This window comes from Cavia porcellus, unplaced genomic scaffold (genome assembly GCF_034190915.1).
Source record: "Cavia porcellus strain 051 isolate PalLab524CR breed Dunkin Hartley unplaced genomic scaffold, mCavPor4.1 scaffold_53, whole genome shotgun sequence".
Taxonomy (NCBI): Eukaryota; Metazoa; Chordata; class Mammalia; order Rodentia; family Caviidae; genus Cavia; species Cavia porcellus.
In genome coordinates this window covers 4,003,107-4,022,580 of record NW_026947536.1, presented here as the reverse complement: position 1 = coordinate 4,022,580, position 19,474 = coordinate 4,003,107, and the positions used below count along the sequence as shown (strand labels likewise).

General features: G+C 41.7%; 1 long non-coding RNA gene across 4 annotated transcripts in view; it reads left to right on the top strand.

Moving 5' to 3' along the window:
* The window catches only part of LOC106025288 (uncharacterized), a 103,647-nt gene extending 86,577 nt beyond the window's left edge, over positions 1-17,070 (top strand). For 2 of the 4 annotated variants that reach the window (XR_010046023.1, XR_010046021.1), the window contains one exon: positions 375-7,154. This is a non-coding gene — a long non-coding RNA (uncharacterized LOC106025288). Of the gene's footprint in view, positions 1-374; positions 7,155-12,860; positions 13,732-16,318 lie in introns of those variants that run through there. The other 2 variants (XR_010046022.1, XR_010046024.1) reach the window with 2 other exon arrangements.
* The last annotated feature ends 2,404 nt before the right edge of the window (positions 17,071-19,474 follow it).

Here is a 19,474-nt window from a genome sequence, read left to right as displayed (position 1 = left end):
CAGATTCTACCTAAATCATTTATAGTGGCATGTCTGGAGCCAGAATGTTTTTTTGAGGATTTGGAGAGCAATGGGTTAGGGCGACGGCATGGTCCTTGGGCATTAGGTTTAGGTCTAGCAGAGGGGGAGAATTATCGACTGGTGAGATAAGCCAGTCAGTGGCTTAGGGGAGCCCCCAAACCCGTTAATTCCCCCCCTGCTCCCTCCCCCACCCACCCACCATAAAGGAAACCTGGCTCTGAGGCTGGATTAGACACCCCAGAACACCTACACCCAGGAAGGAAGTTGCTCTGTTCCACCAGAAAACAACTCAAGACTCCACTTAGATTTCTCCCCATGGAAAAACTTATTGTGTTTCTCTGTTCCAAAGGTAGCACTGAGAAACTTGGAGCAATCTCTCAGTCATGGTATGAAGCCCATGAGAGAAGAAGAACCAGCCAACTAGTGAGGTGAGCCATGCTCCTCCCACACCCCCCACACGCAGGAGAAAAAAATCAACCCTTTCCCTTCATCAGAGGAGGTGGGAAGAGATGATTTTCTGTCAGTATGTCTGATGCTGAGTGAAAATCGATGTCAGACTCTAGCCGAATCTAAGTTGCAGCAGGATATCAGTCTGTATGTTTTGGTGGTTCTCATATCCAGAGCACTGTGGAAAAAATGGGAAAGAGAGTTGAGGTTGGGCTCCCTGGGTCTCAGCCTCCCGGACTTGAACTGGGTACCGATTGGTGCAGGTTCACCACACACATGTGCTATTCCTCCTTAGAGTTAGCTTCCTAACTCTAAGAACACACACAGATGTCCTGATCATCACCTATAAACCTGGCACATGCAGCTCTGCTCTTCTCTGCTCTACTCTGTCATGCATTAGCAAAAAGAGCTTTGCCATCCTGTGGTATACTTATCACTGTAGTAACCGTGTAACTATCTTTAAAAACACAGCTGTTTTCTGCAGCCAGCCACACTCAGGTACCCACTCCATTATTATAAATTAACTGAAGTGCTGCCACACTGTTCTGTTTGCATTGTCACCCTAATAACCTGTTTGCATTGTCAACTTATGCTCCCTTTGTTAGAGACTAATGTTGGTTTGTCAACCTTTGTTCTTTTTGTGAGAGACAAATGTTGCTGTGTCAACCTTTATTCCCTTTGTGAGAGACAAATGTTCATGGAATTAGCAGACCAAGTGCTGTGAATTCTTTTAAGGAAGAAAAGGGCTAACCACTGGCTATGAAACATCTCTGACCTCAAGCAAAGGGGAACAAAGGCCTTCCTCATTCCTGCTCACTATGTACTTTGCAGTTAATGGGCTATAAAAGTCTGTCCAAATTTTAACCCAGTTACACAGCTTTACAAACTCAATCTGCACTGTGTTGCTGGTGTCAGTTTAAATAAAAGCACTCTTTTTCTTTTTAAAAGATGTCTTGCCCTGTTTTTTGGACAACATTTCAGGGCTCATTTTTGGGGTACAACATTTGGGGGCTCATGCTCGATTGAATGGGGACTCACTCCCCACATTATGTTTCACCAAATGATTGGCTTCAAACATCTGTAAGTATTTGGATCTTTTTTATTTGTAATTTAAGTGCACATGTTTGGAGTTGCAGATGAGCCTGGTGCTCCTTCTGCCCTGGAGTGGGACACCCTCCAAGAAAAGGTTTCTAGCACATTAGTGATTCGGGAATTTGGCCTAATTGGTTTTGTTCTTGGTATATTTACACTGTGGAGCCATTTGCCTGTTTGAATCTATTACCTCAGTACTAACATTCAGGTTTCTTTTATTTCTCTTAAACTAATGTTGCACCCATGTGGTTTCTTGGCTTCAGGGTTATAATGAAAATTATTTTGCTATAGGTTGCCAGACAACTGTGAATCAACAAGTCTTTGTGTGTGTGTGTTTGCGTTTTTCTTGTCTTCTCTGGTGCCTTGTGTTGTGTTATTGTCATTGACCAGTTATTGATAACTATGGGTCAGGCATCATCATCAGAGCCTTTGTCTCCCCTTACTTTGGTTCGTAATCATTTCAGAGATTTCAAGGATCAAGCCTGGACATATGTAGAACCACAAAATTCTGGGAAGCTCTGAAATTTCTGTGAGCTTGAATGGCCTGCTGTGGTTCCCAACTGGCCCTCAGCAGGTAGTTTTAATTTCTGCACTGCTCATGCCATCCGACAATATGTCTTTGGATCCCCAACCCACCCTGACCAAATTGTGTATATTCAAATTTGGAATGATCTCATTTGTGATCCTCCTTCTTGGCTTAAAAAGTTTCTCAAGGCATCTGAGCTTCAATTTGGAAACCACTGTCTCCTGGCACCTATGAAAATGAAACCAAAACCTGAGCCTGACTTGTGAACGACTCTTCCAAGCAAGGAGGAAGGACCTCTGCCATGGCCTTACTGACCCTTGGCACCAATTCCTGCTCCTCCTGAACCAGTACCCCCTTCTCACCTTCCTAGCCCTATCCAAACCAGAAGTTATTAGCATTTGGAATCCCCTAATTCCTCCACCTCAACTCCCACCCTTCTTCCTCTTCATGAGATCCCTAAATGTGAAGATCCCTCAGCCCAGTATTTACCTATGTCCCATTTTCTACTTCTAAACTTTACCAATGGAAACAAAAACACAAAACAAAACAAAACAAAAAAAAAAAACCTTTTTCTAAGGATCCTCAAGGTATTATTTCTCTTTTAGAATCAGTCTTTTCCACCCATCATCCCCCTTGGGATGATTGTTAGCAGATTTTGCAGTGTTGTTGATGGTGCAGGAAAGAGAACGCATCCACACGTTAAGATGAAAAGTGGTGTGTGATCCTGATGGGAACTCATCCTCTGATCCTGAATGCCTGAACCATGATTTTCCTTTGTCCCGACCTGATTGGAATCCTAACACACTGAAGGTAAGGAGGCTCTTGTTTAGTATCACCAGTTGTTTCTAGAAGCCCTTAAAGGCACTGCCAGAAAACCCACCAATTTGTCCAAGGTCTCAGAGGTAAGGCAATTGGCTAATGAGTCTCCCTCGGGGTTTCTGGAAAGGCTACAGAAGGCCTATTGCATTTATACCCCTATAGATTCAGTGGCACCTGAAAATGCAAGAGCCATTAATATTGCCTTGTAACTCAGTTGGCCCAAACATTAAATGAAAATTGCAAAGGCTTGAGGGATTTGAGGGAATGCCTCTTAGACAGATCAGAAATAGCTCAGAAGGTAATCAACAACCGTGAAGATCCCAAACATCAAAACTTGACAAAGGTATTAGAAGTATTGACTGAGAGAGTTACCAAAACAAATGCAAAGTGTTACCCACCTATAGATAAAAAATCAATGTGCCTACTGTAAGGAGATGGGACACTGGTGAAAGCATTGCCCCAAGCTGAAGGCCAAACTGGAAATGGAAACCAAGGCTCTATTGTCCCGTGATTAGGGAAGTCAGGGCTCTCATGCCCCCCCCCCCAGCCCAGGCTAACTCTAACTGTGCAGGCCAATCAATTGATTTCTTAGTGGACTCCAGAGCTGCTCATTCAGTTCTGACTTGGCTCATAGGAACCACTACAGGAAAGAAATTAAAAGTATTAGGAGCCACTGGCACCACAAAGATATATCCGAAGTTTCAAGCTCAGATAGCCCAACCAGGACAAAAGACTATCTCTCATGAATTCTTCTGCATCCCAGAATGCCTAGATCCCTTTCTAAGCTGAGACCTCTTGTGTAAACTAAAAGTTCATCTCAGTTTTGAAACAGCCACACCAACAATGCAAATGGCCAATGGCTCAACTGAATTCCTTGGCGCCAAGGTCCTTGCCCTATATCCTGAGGGTATAGAACATTTATTATTGTAAAATCCTAAAGGTTTAAATGACAATGAGCTATTGCACTGCTGGACACAGAAAATCCCTGGGGTTTGGACAGAATAATCCTTCCAGTCTGGCAGTGAACCAAATCCCTTTGGTGACTGAGCTTATACCTCAAGCACTTCCTATTCGGCTCAAGCAATATCCTGAGTCTGAATGCACTACAAGGCATAGCCAGACATATACTAAGGTTAAAAGAACATGGTATATTAAAATCTTGTGTCTCTCCCTGGAATACCCCCTTGCAGCCTGTTCAGAAGCTGGGCACCTAGGATTACTGGCTGGTGCAAGATCTCAGGGAAGTAAACAAAAGAGTTGTAACTCTCCATCCTACTGTACCTAACCCCTATACTTTATTGAGCCTCTTGAGCCCTGAGAGATCTGGTACTCAGTACTGGATTTGAAAGATGCCTTCTTCACTCTCCCCATTGCTCTAGTAAGTCAACATACCTTTGCCTTTCAATTGACTGACCCCACTACAGGAACATCAGAACAATTGACTTGAACATGCATACCACAAGGTTTTAAAAAGGTGCCCACTCTTTTTGATGAGGCTTTGGCCAGAGACCTTTTGGGTTTCAGAGAGACTACCCAGATATGACATTCTGGTGGCAACAGATTCATATGAAAGTTGTGCAAGTGACACCTAAGTGACACCTTAAGGACTCTAGACAGGTTGGGCTATAAGATCTCAGCTAAAAAGGCTCAGCTATGCCAAAAGCACGTAACCTACTTAGGTTACCAAATCCATGAAGGAAAGTGGACTCTTCTCTCAGTGGATACAAGCTGTCTGGCAGATCCGAATCCCTGTAACTAAGAATCAGGTATGAGAATTTTTGGGAGCCATATGTTATTTTAGGCTTTGGATTATGAGCTTTGCTGCAATAACCCAGTCACTTTATGACTCATAGAGAGGAGCCACTCAAGACCCTCTAGAGTGGTCAGAATTACAAGACCAGGCCTTTAGGCAACTGAAATCAGCCTTAACGGAAGCTCCAGCTCTGGCTCTGCCAAATTTGCAAAAACCATTTTCCCTCTAAGTTGATGAAAAATGAGGAATAGAAAAAGGAATACTGACCCAGAGTTTAGGACTATGGCAAAGGCCTTTTGCCTATCTTTTAAAGAGATTTGAAACTGTGGCAGTCAGGTAGCTGCCTTGCTTGCAGGTGATTGCCTCAGTGGCTCTCCTCGTGAGAGAGGCCCAAAAGTTGACATTTGGACAAAATGCTTAATTGTCTCCTCTCATTCACTGGAAACTTATTAAGGCTCCGCCAGATTGACTGCTGTCTAACACCTGAGTTATGCACTATCAGGCACTGCTCCTGGATCCAACTATTACCAGTTTTAAGGAAAGAGCAGCCTTAAATCATGCTGCCCTGCTGCCTGATTATGACCGCTACTTGCCTCTTCACAATTATATTGAGGTCATTGATCACCTCACAGGACTTCAAACCAGATTTGATGCATGAGCTGCTACCCAGAATTCCATCATATTTCTCTGATGGAAGTAGTTACATCTATCAAGGTAAGCGGGTCATGGGGGGTGCCATCAGACTCTCAGATTCTATGGGAACAAACCTTGGAGCCAGGGACATAAGCTCAATGAGCTGAACACATAGCTCTTATTAAGGCCCTCAAGTTGTCAGAAGGAAAAGATAAGTATTAGCTACTGCCAATGTTCATGGGACCATTTATCAGGAACAAGGTTTATTGACTTATGGGGGCCAAAAGATCAAAAATGCTCCCCAAACTTTGGATTTGTTGGCTGCCATTTGAATGCCAAGGAAGGTGGCTATTATCCACTGCAAAGCCCATCAAGTAGGAGATGATCCTGTTACATGAGGAAACAATCTGGCAGACACCACTGCTGGAAAAGTGGCCACAAAATTAGTGGGGATTGAAGACAGCCCCGACATTGTGGCTGATTACACCTACTCTGTCAGAGCCCTTTTACACTCAAAATGACTTGCCTTTGGTAACTCAACTCCAAGGGAAGCCTGAATCCCTGGGGGCTTGAACCAACTGCATGATAAGTGAGTTCTCCTCCCTGAGAGCTTGGGATGAGAACTTAATGCAACAAGCTCATTGGTCAATTCACATAGGAGAATCAAAACTCTCTACCCTTTTATGAGATCATTTCTTTATCCCTCAGTTATCAAAGCTTACTCAGTCTGTGAGCCATAGGTACCCTCAGTGCCAGTTGGTGAACCCAAAGCGACTGCAACAAATGGAAACCACTCATTATTGTGGGACTAGGGCTGGAGAATATTGGGAAGTAGACTTTACAGAGATGGGGAAGCCTGGATTTCAAAGGTATAAGTATTTGCTAGTAATGATTGATACTTTCACTAGTTGGGTCAAAGACTTTCCATCTAAATCTGAGTCAGCTCTGATAGTAGTCAAAAAGCTTTTATATAAGGTTGTCCCATGAATCAGCCTCACTTTATCCATGGGGTCTGACAAAGGCCCAGCTTTTATAGTGCAGATAACTCAAAAATTAACCCAAGATTTGAAGATCAATTGGAAGCTCCATTGCTCTTACCAACCTCAAAGTTCAGGAAAATTAGAAAGGATGAACCAGACCTTAAAAATGGTAATAACTAAGATGGAATTGGAAACTGGCATGAACTGTGTGAGTCTCCTTCCTTTTGCCCTCTTGTGTGCACAATGTACTCTCTATGTTGGAGGTATTTCCACTTTTAAAGCTCTATGTGGGAGACCTCCTCCTCTTATTCCTAAGATTTCTGAGGAAAAAATTAGCTGATTTGGCTAATCAAGATCTCATTAAGTCCCTCCAGGCCCTCAAGCCAGTACTAACTTCCATCCACTGAGTATTCCGACAACATCCTCTGCCTGCAGTCCACTCTGAAAATGAATACCCTGCAGAGGAACCTGGGATACTAGTCCTCATCAAGAGACATCACCGTGAATCTCTTGAACCATGGTGGGAAAGCCCTTACACCATGGTCCTCAGCACTCCAACTGTGGTCAAAGTTGCTGGAAAGCCTGCCTGGATTCATCATTCTCACTTCAAGTCGGTTCTGTCCTCTGCCAGTGATCAACCTACAGATGAGTGGACTGTTGTATTCTCCAAGGATTCTTTAAAGCTTAAAATTGCCAAATATATCTGATAATCTTGTACTTCTGTGTTGTTCCTTATGGAGACCTCAAGGAGATACCTCATAATCCACTGTTTGGAAGTTGGAAAATTACTATTTCATTGGTGAATTATTGATAGTCAACACTATTGTCCATGGGATAATTAAGATAAATTTATGTGCCCTATTAAATGACCTCCCAGCAAAAATTAGACAGAAGAGAATGTTGTTTGGTCTGCATACCCTGCTGCGTGATTGGTTGCTAATGGAAGAGAAACCAACTAGGTCTTGCAGGGACCTACATAGTCAAAAGAAATTACAGTCCACTGGTTGGTATCTTTGCCCCCCAAATCAACAGCCAGCCTCTGATCACACTAGTAGGTGTTCACAGTCCATAGAGACAGAATATTTTTATAGACATTGGGGTTTTCAATCTATATCTCCTTGGCAGGGAAACAAAGAGGATCATTACATTTTCCTTATGCAGGACACCTCATCTTCCTGTGACCTCAACCAGTGTAATCTTATGACTTTCAGACCCAAAATCCGAAAAGATCCTGTTTGGAAAGTGGGATTTTTTTTAATTTTAAAGAATTAAGACAAAAGAGGACATACCAAAGCAGATCAGAACAGAATAATGTAAGCAAAGTAGAATTTCACTAGAAGACAACCCGTAATTAATAGTTAATCCACAATGTCTCTTTCTTTGAAATAGTTGAATATAACTTCATATACAATAGTATCAAACATAACAAAATAGTATAAAAACATCCAAGAGAACAAGAGTATTACAGGGCATTCAGAACCAAATAACAGAAAACAAACAATGGCTACTCTATTATCTCATGTTCCACAGAAAATTTGTTTATACTTTCACATGTAATACAATCCAACAAGGTACATCATGATAGAGCCAATGGAAAAAGAAGAGCAAAAGCATGGTAGGACTTCAGAGCAGGATGATATTATACCAGTACCTGCTATTATAATGACTTATTTCCTTCAAATTAGCTGTTCATACCATCACAGTTAATAAAATCAAACAAACAATGGCAAACCCATTCCACCTAACCAACGTGATTATTATAAGGCCTCAAAACAATGTAAAGGGGAATCATGATTACCATAAACTCTTATGAACATTTACTATTTCTCTTTTTTTCACTATTTCTTACACTAGGGAATAAATACACTATGGTATTTATTCATGTGAGTTTGATTTATTTCGCTTAAGATTATGGTCCCAAGTTGCACCAATTTATTAGCAAATATGTGATCATTCTTTACAGCTGAGTAGTACTCTATTATATAAAAATACCACATCTTTTTTATCCGTTCCTCAATTGATGGACACTTAAGTTGTTTCCAAGATCTGGCTATTACAAATTGTGTTGCTATAAACATGGGTGTACATATATCATTGTAGTATGATATTTTCAGTTCTGGGAATATGCCCAGAAGTAGATAGCTGAGTGGAATGGGACCCCCACTCCCAGCTTTTCTGAGGAATCTCCAGACGGGCCTCCACAGTGGCTGCACCAGTCTACACTCCCACAAACAGTGCAGGAGAGTTCCTTTTTTCCCCGCAGTCTCTCCAACATTTTTGTTAGTAGTTTTCTTGATCCTGGCTATTCTTTCAGGAGTGTGATGTTATCTCCGTGTTGTTTTAATTTGCATTTCTCTAATGACTAATGATGAAGATCATTTTTCCATGTATTTATTTGCCTTTGTATATCTTCATCTGAGAATTGTGTATTCATCTCAGAAGCCCATTTTTAGATTGGATCTTTGAATTTAAGGGGTCTGAATTTTTAATTCTTTATATATATTAGACAGAAATCCTTTGTCTGAGGGACAGTTCACTAAGATTTTTTCCCATTTTGTGGGTTTTCTTGTCACTATGCTAGAGATTTCTTTTGACATGCATAAATTTTTTAATAAGAGGTGATCCAAGTTATTGATTCTGGGAAGTGCTTCCCATGCAGTTTGATTCCTGTGCATGAATTCTCTACCTCCCCTATGTCTTCAAGATGTTTACCTACTTTGTCTTCTAACAGATTTAGTGTTTCTGTTTTAATATTCAAATCTTTGATCCATTTAGATATTAATTTAGTATATGGTGATAGGCATGGGGCTAGTTTTAGTTTTCTGCATATGGAGAGCCAGTTTTTCAGGCACCATTTATTAAAGAGACTATCGTTATTCCAGTTAACATGTTTGGCCTTTTTATCAAAGATAAGGTGGTTGAGTGTGTTTGTAGTTGTGGTTGTATCTTTTAGTGTATTCCATTGATCTTCAGATCTGTTTTTATTCCAGTACCAAGTTGATTTTATTACAGTAGTTTTGTAGTGTAATTTCAAGTTAGGAATTGTGATGCCTCTTGCCTTGCCTTTGTTTCCTGGAATTGCCTTTGCTATTCGAGATATCTAGGTATATATCTAGGTATCAGATGAATTTTAGGAGTGATTTCTCTAGGTCTGTGAGGTATATGGATGGTATTTTCATTGGGATTGCATTGAATCTGTATAAAAGTTTTGGGAGAATGGCCATTTTCACAATACTTATTCTCCTTATACATGAGCAAGGGATGTCCCTCCATTTTCTGAGATTGTCTTCTATTTCTTTTTTCAGTATATTATATTATTCCCTGTATAGGTCTTTCACTTCTTTCAAGAGAGTAATTCCTAACTCTTTTAATTTTTAGATGTTAATTTGAAGGGTGTGGTTCTCTAATTTCTCTGTCCATAATTTTGTTCTTAGTGTATAGAAATGCTATTGATTTTGAGCATTGATTTTGTTCCAGCTATATTGCTGAATTTATTTATTATATCTAAGTGTCTTTCAATGGAGTTTTTGGAGTCTTCTATGTAGAGTAATATGTGTTCTGCAAATAATGATAATTTTGTTCCTCTTTTCCTATCCCTTTTATTTCTCTCTCTTGTCGAATTACTCTGGCTAGTATTTCCAATACTATATTGAATAAGAGCATTGATAAGGGACATCCTTGTCTTATGCCTGATTTGAAGGTAAAGGCCGTTAGTTTTTGGACATTGTTATGATACTGGATGTTGGTTTGTGATAGATGGCCTTTATTATATTGAGGTAAAGACCATCTATTCAAATTTTCTGTAAAGTTCTTATCATAAATAAGTGTTGGACCTTATCAAAAGACTTTTTGCATCTATAGAAATGATCATGTGATTCTTACATTTGGTTTTATTGATATTGTGGGTTACATTTATTGATTTACATATGTTGAACCATTCCTGCATTCCTGGGATGAATCCCACTTGGCCATGGTGTGTAATTCTTTTAATGATTTGCTGCATCCTATTTGCCAATATTTTATTGAGGATTTTTGCATCTCTTTTCATTAAGGAGATAGGCCTGTAGTTCTCTTTTTTATTTGGATCTTTCTCAGGTTTTGGCAGTAGAGTAATATTTGCTTCCAAGAATGACTTAGGAAGGATTGCTTCCCTTTCAATTTCATTGAAGAGTTTGAGGAGTGTTGGCAGCATGTTTTCTTTGTATTTCTTGTAGAATTCTTCAGTGAATCCATCTGGGCCTGGGCCCTACTTTGTAGGTAAGGGATTAATTACATTTTCAATTTCATTAACAGATATTGGGTTATTCAGCAGTTTTACATCTTCTTGACCTAGCTTTGATACTTCATATGTTTCTTGGAATCTATCTATTTCTTCTGTGTTATCAAATCTATGAGAGTAGAGGTGTTCAAAATAGGTGCTGATGATATTCTGCATTTCTACAGAGTCTGTAGTGATTTTACCTTTTTCATTCCTTATTGCATGAATTTGAGCTTTTTCTTCCCTTTTTTAATAAGGTTGGCTAGGGACTTATCAGTTTTATTTATTCTTTCAAAACCCAACTCTTTGATTCATTGATTCTTTGGATTGTTTTCTTAGTATTAATTTCTGCCCTGATTTTTATAATGTCCTCCCATTTTTGGCTTTTGGCTTGACTTGATTTTCTTTTTCTAGATGTTTGAGGTGTAGCATCAGGTTATTTATTTTTGTTCATTCTATTTTCCTGATATTGGAACTCAGTGCAATAAATTTCCCTTTGAGGATAGCTTTCATTGTATCCCACAGATTCCTGTAAATTGTATTTGTATTTTTGTTTGCTTGTAGGTATTGCTTAATTTCTTCTTTTATTTCTCCTGTGACCTGCTGATTACTCAACAGTGTGTTATTCAGTTTCTATGTGTTTGTGGGATTTGTGCTGTATCTTTTATCATTAATTTCTAATTTCATGGTGAGATGATCTGATAACATACATGGGATAATTTCAACTCTCTTGCATTTATTTAAATATGTTATGTTGTCTAATATATGATCTATTTTAGAAAATGTCTATGTACTGCTGAGAAGAATTTGTATTCTGATGTTGTTGGGTTGAGCACACTGCATATTTTTATCAAGTCCATTTGTCCACATGTTTGATTAAGTTCTGTTAATTCTTTGCTGATTTTCTGTCTGCTTGATCTGTCCCTTGGTGTCAATGGTGTGTTAAGGTTTCCTGTTATAACTGTGTTACTGCTAATTTGGTTGTACATTTTTTAAATACTTTATATAACTGGGTTCTCTGGAATTTGGTGCATATATATTTAAGATTGTTATCTCTTCCTCTTGAAGTTTTCCCCTAAACAGTATATAATGACCTTCTTTATTGCTTCTGATCATTATTGGCTGGAAATTCACATTTTCTGCAAACAGAATAGCTACCCTCACTTTTGGGGGTGTTCCTGTTGCATGAAGTATTGTTTTCCATCCTTTGTCTTTCAGTCTGTGAGTATCCTTTTGGATTAGATGGGCTTCTTATAGACACAATATGGTTGGATGCTGCTTCTTGATCCATTCTGCCAGTCTGTTTTTTTTTTTAACTTGGTGCACTGAGACCATTTACATTAATGGTTATAACTGTTATATCTTGGTTTATCTTTCACATGTTATCTTTCTGCTGTGAATCTTTATCTTTCAGTTCTGTTTAATTGTCTGCTTTGCTTACTGATTTTTTCCTAAGTGCATTTAAACTGTCTTTCAGTATTCTTAGTGGGGTTGGCTTGGTGATCATGAAGTTCTTCAGGTGTTCTTTGTCATGGAAGTATCTCATTTTTCCATCCATTTTGAAGGACAGTTTTGCAGGTTACATTATTTCTAGGTTGGAAATCATTTTCCTTTAGGATCTGGAACACTTCAATCTATGCTCTTCTTGACTTTATTGTTTGTGCTGAGAAGTCTACTGTGATTCTGATAGGTTTTCCTTTATAGATGATCTGTCTTTTCACTCTGACAGTTTTTAATATTCTATTCTTATGTTGGCTTTCTGGGATGGTGATTATTATATGTCTGTGTGTAGTTATATTTTGGCTATGACTATTTGGAGTTCTATGTGCTTCACTGATCCTGATGTCAGATTTTGTTCTCATGTTTGGGAAATTTTCAGTTATTACATCTCTAAATATCCTCTTGACATCTTTTATGTTGTCCTCTTCTTTTTCATTTATCCCTATCAATCGTATATTGTTTTGCTTTGCATCATCTTGCAGCTGTTGAATTATTATTTCCTGGTTGCTTGATACAGCATCATTTGTCTTTTACAAGGGGAACAAAAGTTGACACAGCAAATGGGTTACTGGGGTGGGGGTACAGAACAGCAAGATGCTGTGTTCAGTTAAACTATAACTGTGTGGTTGGGGCTTGGTTCCTAGGGTGATAAGCATAAGTATGACACACTTAGGCTTGGAGCTGGGATGGAGCCTTGCTCTTGTCATTTTCCTGATAGGATCTTATAGCTGCAAATTGACTTGAGTCCTCAGGCCATAGCAAGATGAACCCCTGGTTGGAGACACTAAAAGAATTTGATGACTGCCTGAGTGACTTCTCTAATCCATACAGGGAGCATGGGAAAGTCCAGTGCATCATGGAGCCATACCTCTGCCTGCCTCCCACAGCTGCTGGTGAAAGCAGCCAGCAGGGCTCAAACCAGAGCCAAGCCATGCCACCCTCCAGGTCCCCAAGATGATTTGTGGCTCCTCTGATATCCCCAGGAGTGTGAACACCCAGAATGCAGCAACAGCCCCAGATGAAGCCATGGAAGCAATCCTTGATGAGCCGACTGAGACTTTTCTTCAGAAGGCTCACGCCATGACACATGAAGAGAACTGGCCCACAGCAGACTACACAAGCACCCTTTCTCTGGCATCCCCCAGATATCACTCCTTGATTGCCCGAAGACCCATGTCTGCACAAGCAAGCTGACTGTCCCTGAGGGTGGTGGCCAGATGCAGGATATAAGGGGTCAGAAGACTCTCAATGGCATCCAGATGAGTACATTGTTGGGAGGTCACATCATCAGCCTCAAGGAGAATCAGACCCTCTCTGGGACACCGATGAGAGTTGCCTTGGGTCAGCAGATCTTTCACTTGGCTGCCATGGTAAACCCTGTTTGTGATCAGAGCCTCTATGTGAAGAAGATTACAAATGCCTCGATTGGTCAGAGGTTAATGGGGACCAGATGGTGACTTTAACCAATGGTCAGAAACTCAGTGGAGGATATCAGCTTGTAGCAGTGCCATGACTCATAGACTTGCTGGCAATTACTGGCATCTAGGAACAAATCCCAGAACAGAATGGGAACTTCCAGATGAAGAGGTACCCACTGCAGACGAATTCCCAGAGATCCAGGCCCTATGTCTGCCCACACAAGTGCTGCGAAAATCTTACATGATGCCTACTCACCTGCGTATCCACTAGCACACACCCAATGGTAAGTGAGGTTTTGGGTGCCAGGGAGGTGCATGTGGCCCTGAATGGGTGTGTTTACAAAGCTTCACAGAGCTCCCTGGGCATTCGTGGTTTCCACTTGTATACTGTTGATGGGCCTTCAATGCAGCTTCTCCCCCATGAGAGCTTCACGCTTATGCTATGCTCTACCAGAGAGCTTCATCTCTAGCTATCTTTTCCTCTTCCTTCCTGTCCTCCACACCTTGCTTCTTGTTATTCCAGCTCATTTTGTTCTACAACTCTTCCTCTTCTCCAGCTTCCAATCTCTTTCACCCTGTCTCTCCCTCTCCCACTCCTTCCTACTTATCCTTTCCCTGGTTCTTTCCCAAATGACTGCCTCACACCCCAGCCAGCCTGACAAGCATCTCTTGTGCGCTCTCTCTGTCTCTCTCTGTCTCTCTCTGTCTCTGTCTCTGTCTCTGTCTCTCTCTGTCTCTCTCTCTCTCTCTCTCTCTCTGTCTCTCTCTCTCTCTCTCTCCCTCCCTCCCTCCCAGGCCAGAAGCCCTATGTGTGCAATGTGCAAGAATATGAGTGGAGATTCAACTGCTCAGATGAGCTGAAGTGACACATGAGAAGCCACGTGGGGAGTGACCCTACATGTGTCACATCTGCCAGAAGAAGTTTCTGAGGTCTGATCACCTAACACAGCATTAGAGAGTCCACAACTGATCTCCCCGCCAACTGGCACCCAGCAGTCTACCAGGAACATTGCACCTGGGCTCTGCATCTCAGGATTTGCTCTCTAGATGCAGTACTTGTCTAATACACTTGATCCACATTTCTGCCCCAGTGGTTTTCTCAGCTGGACTATTTCCTGTAAGTCTTTCAATCCCACCTCTGGTATGAAAAGTGAAAGACTCTTTTCCTTGACCTCAGCTGAGCACGGTTGTCGTGGTTTATGTTTGTGGCCCCCAGCCTCATGATTTTCATTGTGCATTTGTGATGGTTCATTGTCTAATGCTTGGATTGATGGTGTCAGTACTACACCCACAAAGGGGTGGAACCAGGATATAATGTAATGTGTAATGTAATGGCAGGAAGAAGGTGTGTCTTGCTCTTTGGTGGTTCCTGCTTGCTGTTTGCATTCTCTGTGAACTGTGGCCCTCCCATGCCAGCCTGCCTTGGAGCCAACTGAGTATGGACTTAAACTCCAAAAGCTATAAGAAATAAACCTTTCCTTTCCCAGTTTTGGGCTACAGGTATTTTGTCTCAGTGATGAGTAAAAATTAACTAAGAAAGAATTTGGTACCAAGGAGTGGGGTCGTTTGCTGTGACTATACCTGACCATGTTTTTTGAGAGTCTTTGGAAATGGCTTGTGGGCAAGTTTGGAAAGGTCAGACATGTTGCCTGGATGCATAGAGCTGGAGCAACGTAGGTTGTTCTGTAGAGGAGATTCTGGTCAGAGCTCAGGAGACCAGAAGACTGATAGAAAGCCTCATGGTAAAGACCAGGCTTGGGAGGTTTCAGCTGGGAAGAAGGACTGCATTCCTCATGATGTGTGTTATGGCTTGGCAGAAAGTTTGTCTGCATTTTGCTCCTGCCCAGAGACTTTGCCTGAGACTGAGACAAAGGGCAATGGACTGATTAATATTGAAAAAGAAATTGAATATTGAGTCTGTGGCATGGCTATTGTTGGGGCTTTTAGCCTACTTTGCTGAAAATCAAGAGCAAAGAGCCCAGCAGGATAATTTGCAATTCTGTGATATTGGCCAGAAGGAAAATGCCAGGAAAGCTGTGTATTGTAAAGACAGAGTTGAGATTTTGATTGCTGAAGAGAAACAGAGATAAGAAAGATGGCCCTGGGGCATCCCAGGAAGAGGATCCCCCCACACTTTGCAGCCTCACTGCAAAGGTAAAAGAATTTGCTCAGAGGAGAAAGCTGCAGAGCACCAGGTTTCAGAATGTCGACAGAGGCCATATGAGGTCCCAGAATGGTGAAAGAGGCCACATGACATTCCAGAATGACAGCAACATAGAGAAGCTTTGCCTCACAATCAGTAAAAAGAGCCCTGAGATCCAGGCAACTGACCCCTACAGCTGAGAGAGAGAAGCCGGGCTACTGCTCCAGCTAGCAGCAAACCTTAAGGGCATCCACAAGGTGCTGATTTTAGGTGCAAAGAAAATGCACAAATTCTGAGGGTAAGGCAGCTACCTAAATTGCAAAGGGTCTGGCAGGGCAAGCAATGTGTCCCTGAAAGGGAAACTTGTGAAGATGTAAAGGTAAAGCCAAAGGTATAGTGGAGACCCCAGAAGTTTGGAAAAGCCTGGAATGTGAATGACCCGAGGGAAACTGCAAAAAGCGAGCAGAGAAAATTTAAGAGAAAAGCTGTGGGAGTTGAAATTGCCAGAAGTGCTGTGGGGGTGGAATCACCCAAGTCTTTTGGAGCTTGAAACCAGTTTGCTTCAGATGCTGAGCATGGAATTCTAGGACTTAATGTTTGCCCTGCTGGATGTTGGACTTGCTTTGTTTCCAATGCTTTATATTTCCCTGCTTGTAACTTTTGGAATGGTAATGTTTATCTTGTGCCTTTGCATTTCAGGAATGTTTAACCTTATTTCATTTGTACAGGGGGTTACAATTAAGAGCTTGCCATAGATCTTGGAGGAGACTTGGAACTTGGACTTTTCCTCAATGCTGAAACTTAGGACTTTGGCAACTCTTGGAGGTTGACTAAATGTCTTTTGCAAAAAGTAAGTTCATGAGTACTGGGGGCCAGGGGAAGAATGTCATGAAATATGTCTGTGGCCCCCAGGCCTCATGAGTTTGCACTGTGCATTGTGATGGTTCATTGTCTAGTTCTTGGATTGATGGTGTCAGTGCTACACCCACAAATGGGTGAAGCCAAGATGTAATGGAATGGCAGGAAGAAGGTATGCTTGCTCTTTGCTGGTTCCTGCTTGCTGTTTGGAGCTGCTGTGAACTATGGCCCAACCATGCCAGCCTGCCTTGGAGCCAACTGAGTATAGACTGAAACCCCCAAACACTGTAAGAAATAAACATGTCCTTTCCCAACTTAGGGCTTCAGGTATTCTGTCTCAGCAATGAGTAAAAACTAATTATGACAGTGGTGGTGTGCAATTGTGTTTCTAGATAACTGGGAAGCTGAAGCAGAAAGTCAACAAATCCCAGATCCATCTGAGTAAATCCTTTATTTCTTGGATTCTATCCTCTTTGGCTTTCACATGGTGTGACTATGCAGTTGAGAAAGAACTCTGAATCACTGCAATCATCTTGCACCCGTCTCTCAAGGAGGTGTGTGTGCATGGGCGTGTGAGCCACCAAACACACTTAGCCTGGCAATTTGGGAAGATGCTCTGACAGTACAGCTCACAAGTGGATGATGAGGTCCCTCAGTGGTAGAGGAGCCCTGAGTCTTATCTGTAAAATCCTGGAGACACTTCCCTTTCACTAAACTCTTAAGATAGCAGGCAAGGGGCAAGAAACTATGGAGAAAGATTCTTTGGCATGACGGTTTGGTCTGCTTTGGGTAGTGACTGATCAACTGCATGCCTTTGTGGCCTGTGGCTCAGCAATGGCCCTAACAAGGGTTGGGTGTGAAAGGAATGCCCTCAACTAGTGACACAGAATAAAATGGAGGATAAACGGAGGCTTGGGTACCATAGCAACATTAAATAGCCTCTTGCTAAGACCTTGTTTCCTTGCTCCAGGATCCACATTATAAGTTCCCCAACCCCTCTCAACAGCAGCCTGGCCTTGGAACTATCCTTTCAACATGTGCACATGATAATGACCTTTAGCACCCAAGCTAGAATTGCTGTGGACACCAACATTTTTCTCAGCCCCTCTTCCATCATTTCAATTTCTTTTCAGTGTTTTGAATACAGCAAGGGTGGAAATGAGAGGCGAAGAGTTTAGAGAGTGCAGTTGGCCTTACCTTAAGGCTGCCAAGTGGGCTAAGAGAAGACTCTATGCCCATCTGTGACCATCCAGATCTACATTATGGGACATGCACCTATAGGCAAAGGTCTGTGACTCATGAAACACAAGGAGACAAATGCTGATGACACATCACATTCAGAGACTCAAACAGTTTTCCTCCATTTTCAAGGCAACAATAAAGCATGCATTAAATGGTTTCACCTGCCATAAATTGTGACTGCCCTGTATGACACATTTCATTGAAACCCTATTGTATTCATTTGCACACAGTTTTGAGTGCAGTATACCAAGATTCTCTGCAACTATAAATGCTAATTACCATATCCTTCCCCACCCCAACAAACACATTCTGACTCAATCTGTTTCTATCTAGTCAATAGACAATGCCACTTGGTCACTGCAGTTCATGTCTCTGTCTTCAGAATCTGGGAGGCTGGGCCAAGACTATCACATGTTGAATTCTAAGAAGCAGAACTGAGGGAATTAGCAAGCTTTTAACTGGGAACCCACAAAAACTAGGGCTAGGTGTTTAATTGAGTAAGAATGCACTACAGGCAATAAGCAGGAGTGAATGGAAATCTAACCAAAAACAGATACAGAGATTGCCAAGAGAGTGTGGGCAACATAGAGGGATCATAGAGAGCAAGAACAGGAGTGAGAGTGAGAGTGAGAGAGAGTGTCACAGAGAGAGACATACAGACAGACAGGAAGAGGGTGAGAAAGAAACACACACAACAAAAGAAAGAGACAGAGACAGAAAGACAGAAGGAGACAGAGAGACACACAGAGAGAGATACTGAGAATGGGAAAGAGTGCCAAAATTAGTGGTAATGAGAGTCAGAAAGTTAAAGAAGATGAGAGAGAGACAGAGAGAGAGAGAGAGAGAGAGAGAGAGAGAGATGACAGAGAGATAGAGAGACAGAGACAGAGAGAGAGAAAGACAGACAGATGGACAGAGAGAGACATATAGACAATAAATGAAAGAGACATGGAAAAAGAGAAAAGACTGAAGGATAAAAACGAGTGATAGCAGAGGGTGAACAGAGACTCGGAGAGAAAATATGAGCATGAGGCAGACAGAGAGAAGTAGAGAGACAGAGAGAAAGAAAAACAGAAGCAGAGAGAGACAGACTGAGAGACAGAGAGAGAGAGAGCGAGAGAGAGAGAGAGAGAGAGAGAGAGAGAGAGAGAGAGAGAGCTGAAAAGACAAGGAGAGAGAGCTAGAAATTGTGAGATAAATGAAAAGCTTTTACTCTAGTGGGTACCAAGGAATATGCATGGGAGTTGTGTGCCTGAAACCTGAGGGTTGTATGTTCAATAGCAGCATGGGCTATTGTGGGAACAGTTGGTCAAAGATGAGAAGCACAGACTGAACCTAGTCATGTGAGTGCCACCAAAAAAGAGAAATATTTGTAAGACCTCAGCCATTCCAGGAGCCTTGTGTGTGCTGCAATGTTAATATTGTTGTTTTTCTTTTCCTTTTGCAGGCACTAAGTCCCTGTGTCTTGCAGGCTGGCCTCAAACTCACTGTGTATCACATAGTGTGATTGAATTAATGACAAACTTGTGGTCTCAGCCTGTCTGGTGCCATGATTATGGGCATGGGCTTCTACCAAGTCCTGGCTCATCCCTAGCAGATGTTGAAATGAAAAATGGAAGCACAACCAAAGGATTTTTACTAGTGTTTTTTGGACTGTAGTCTTGAGTGGATCCATAATGGGCTTTGGGCAACATGATTCTTCATGAAAGTACATAAGAGGATGAAAAATCCCCTTCTGTGGACAAGAGGTGAGCACTCCTTGCCTCTGACCTGAGAGCACAGCA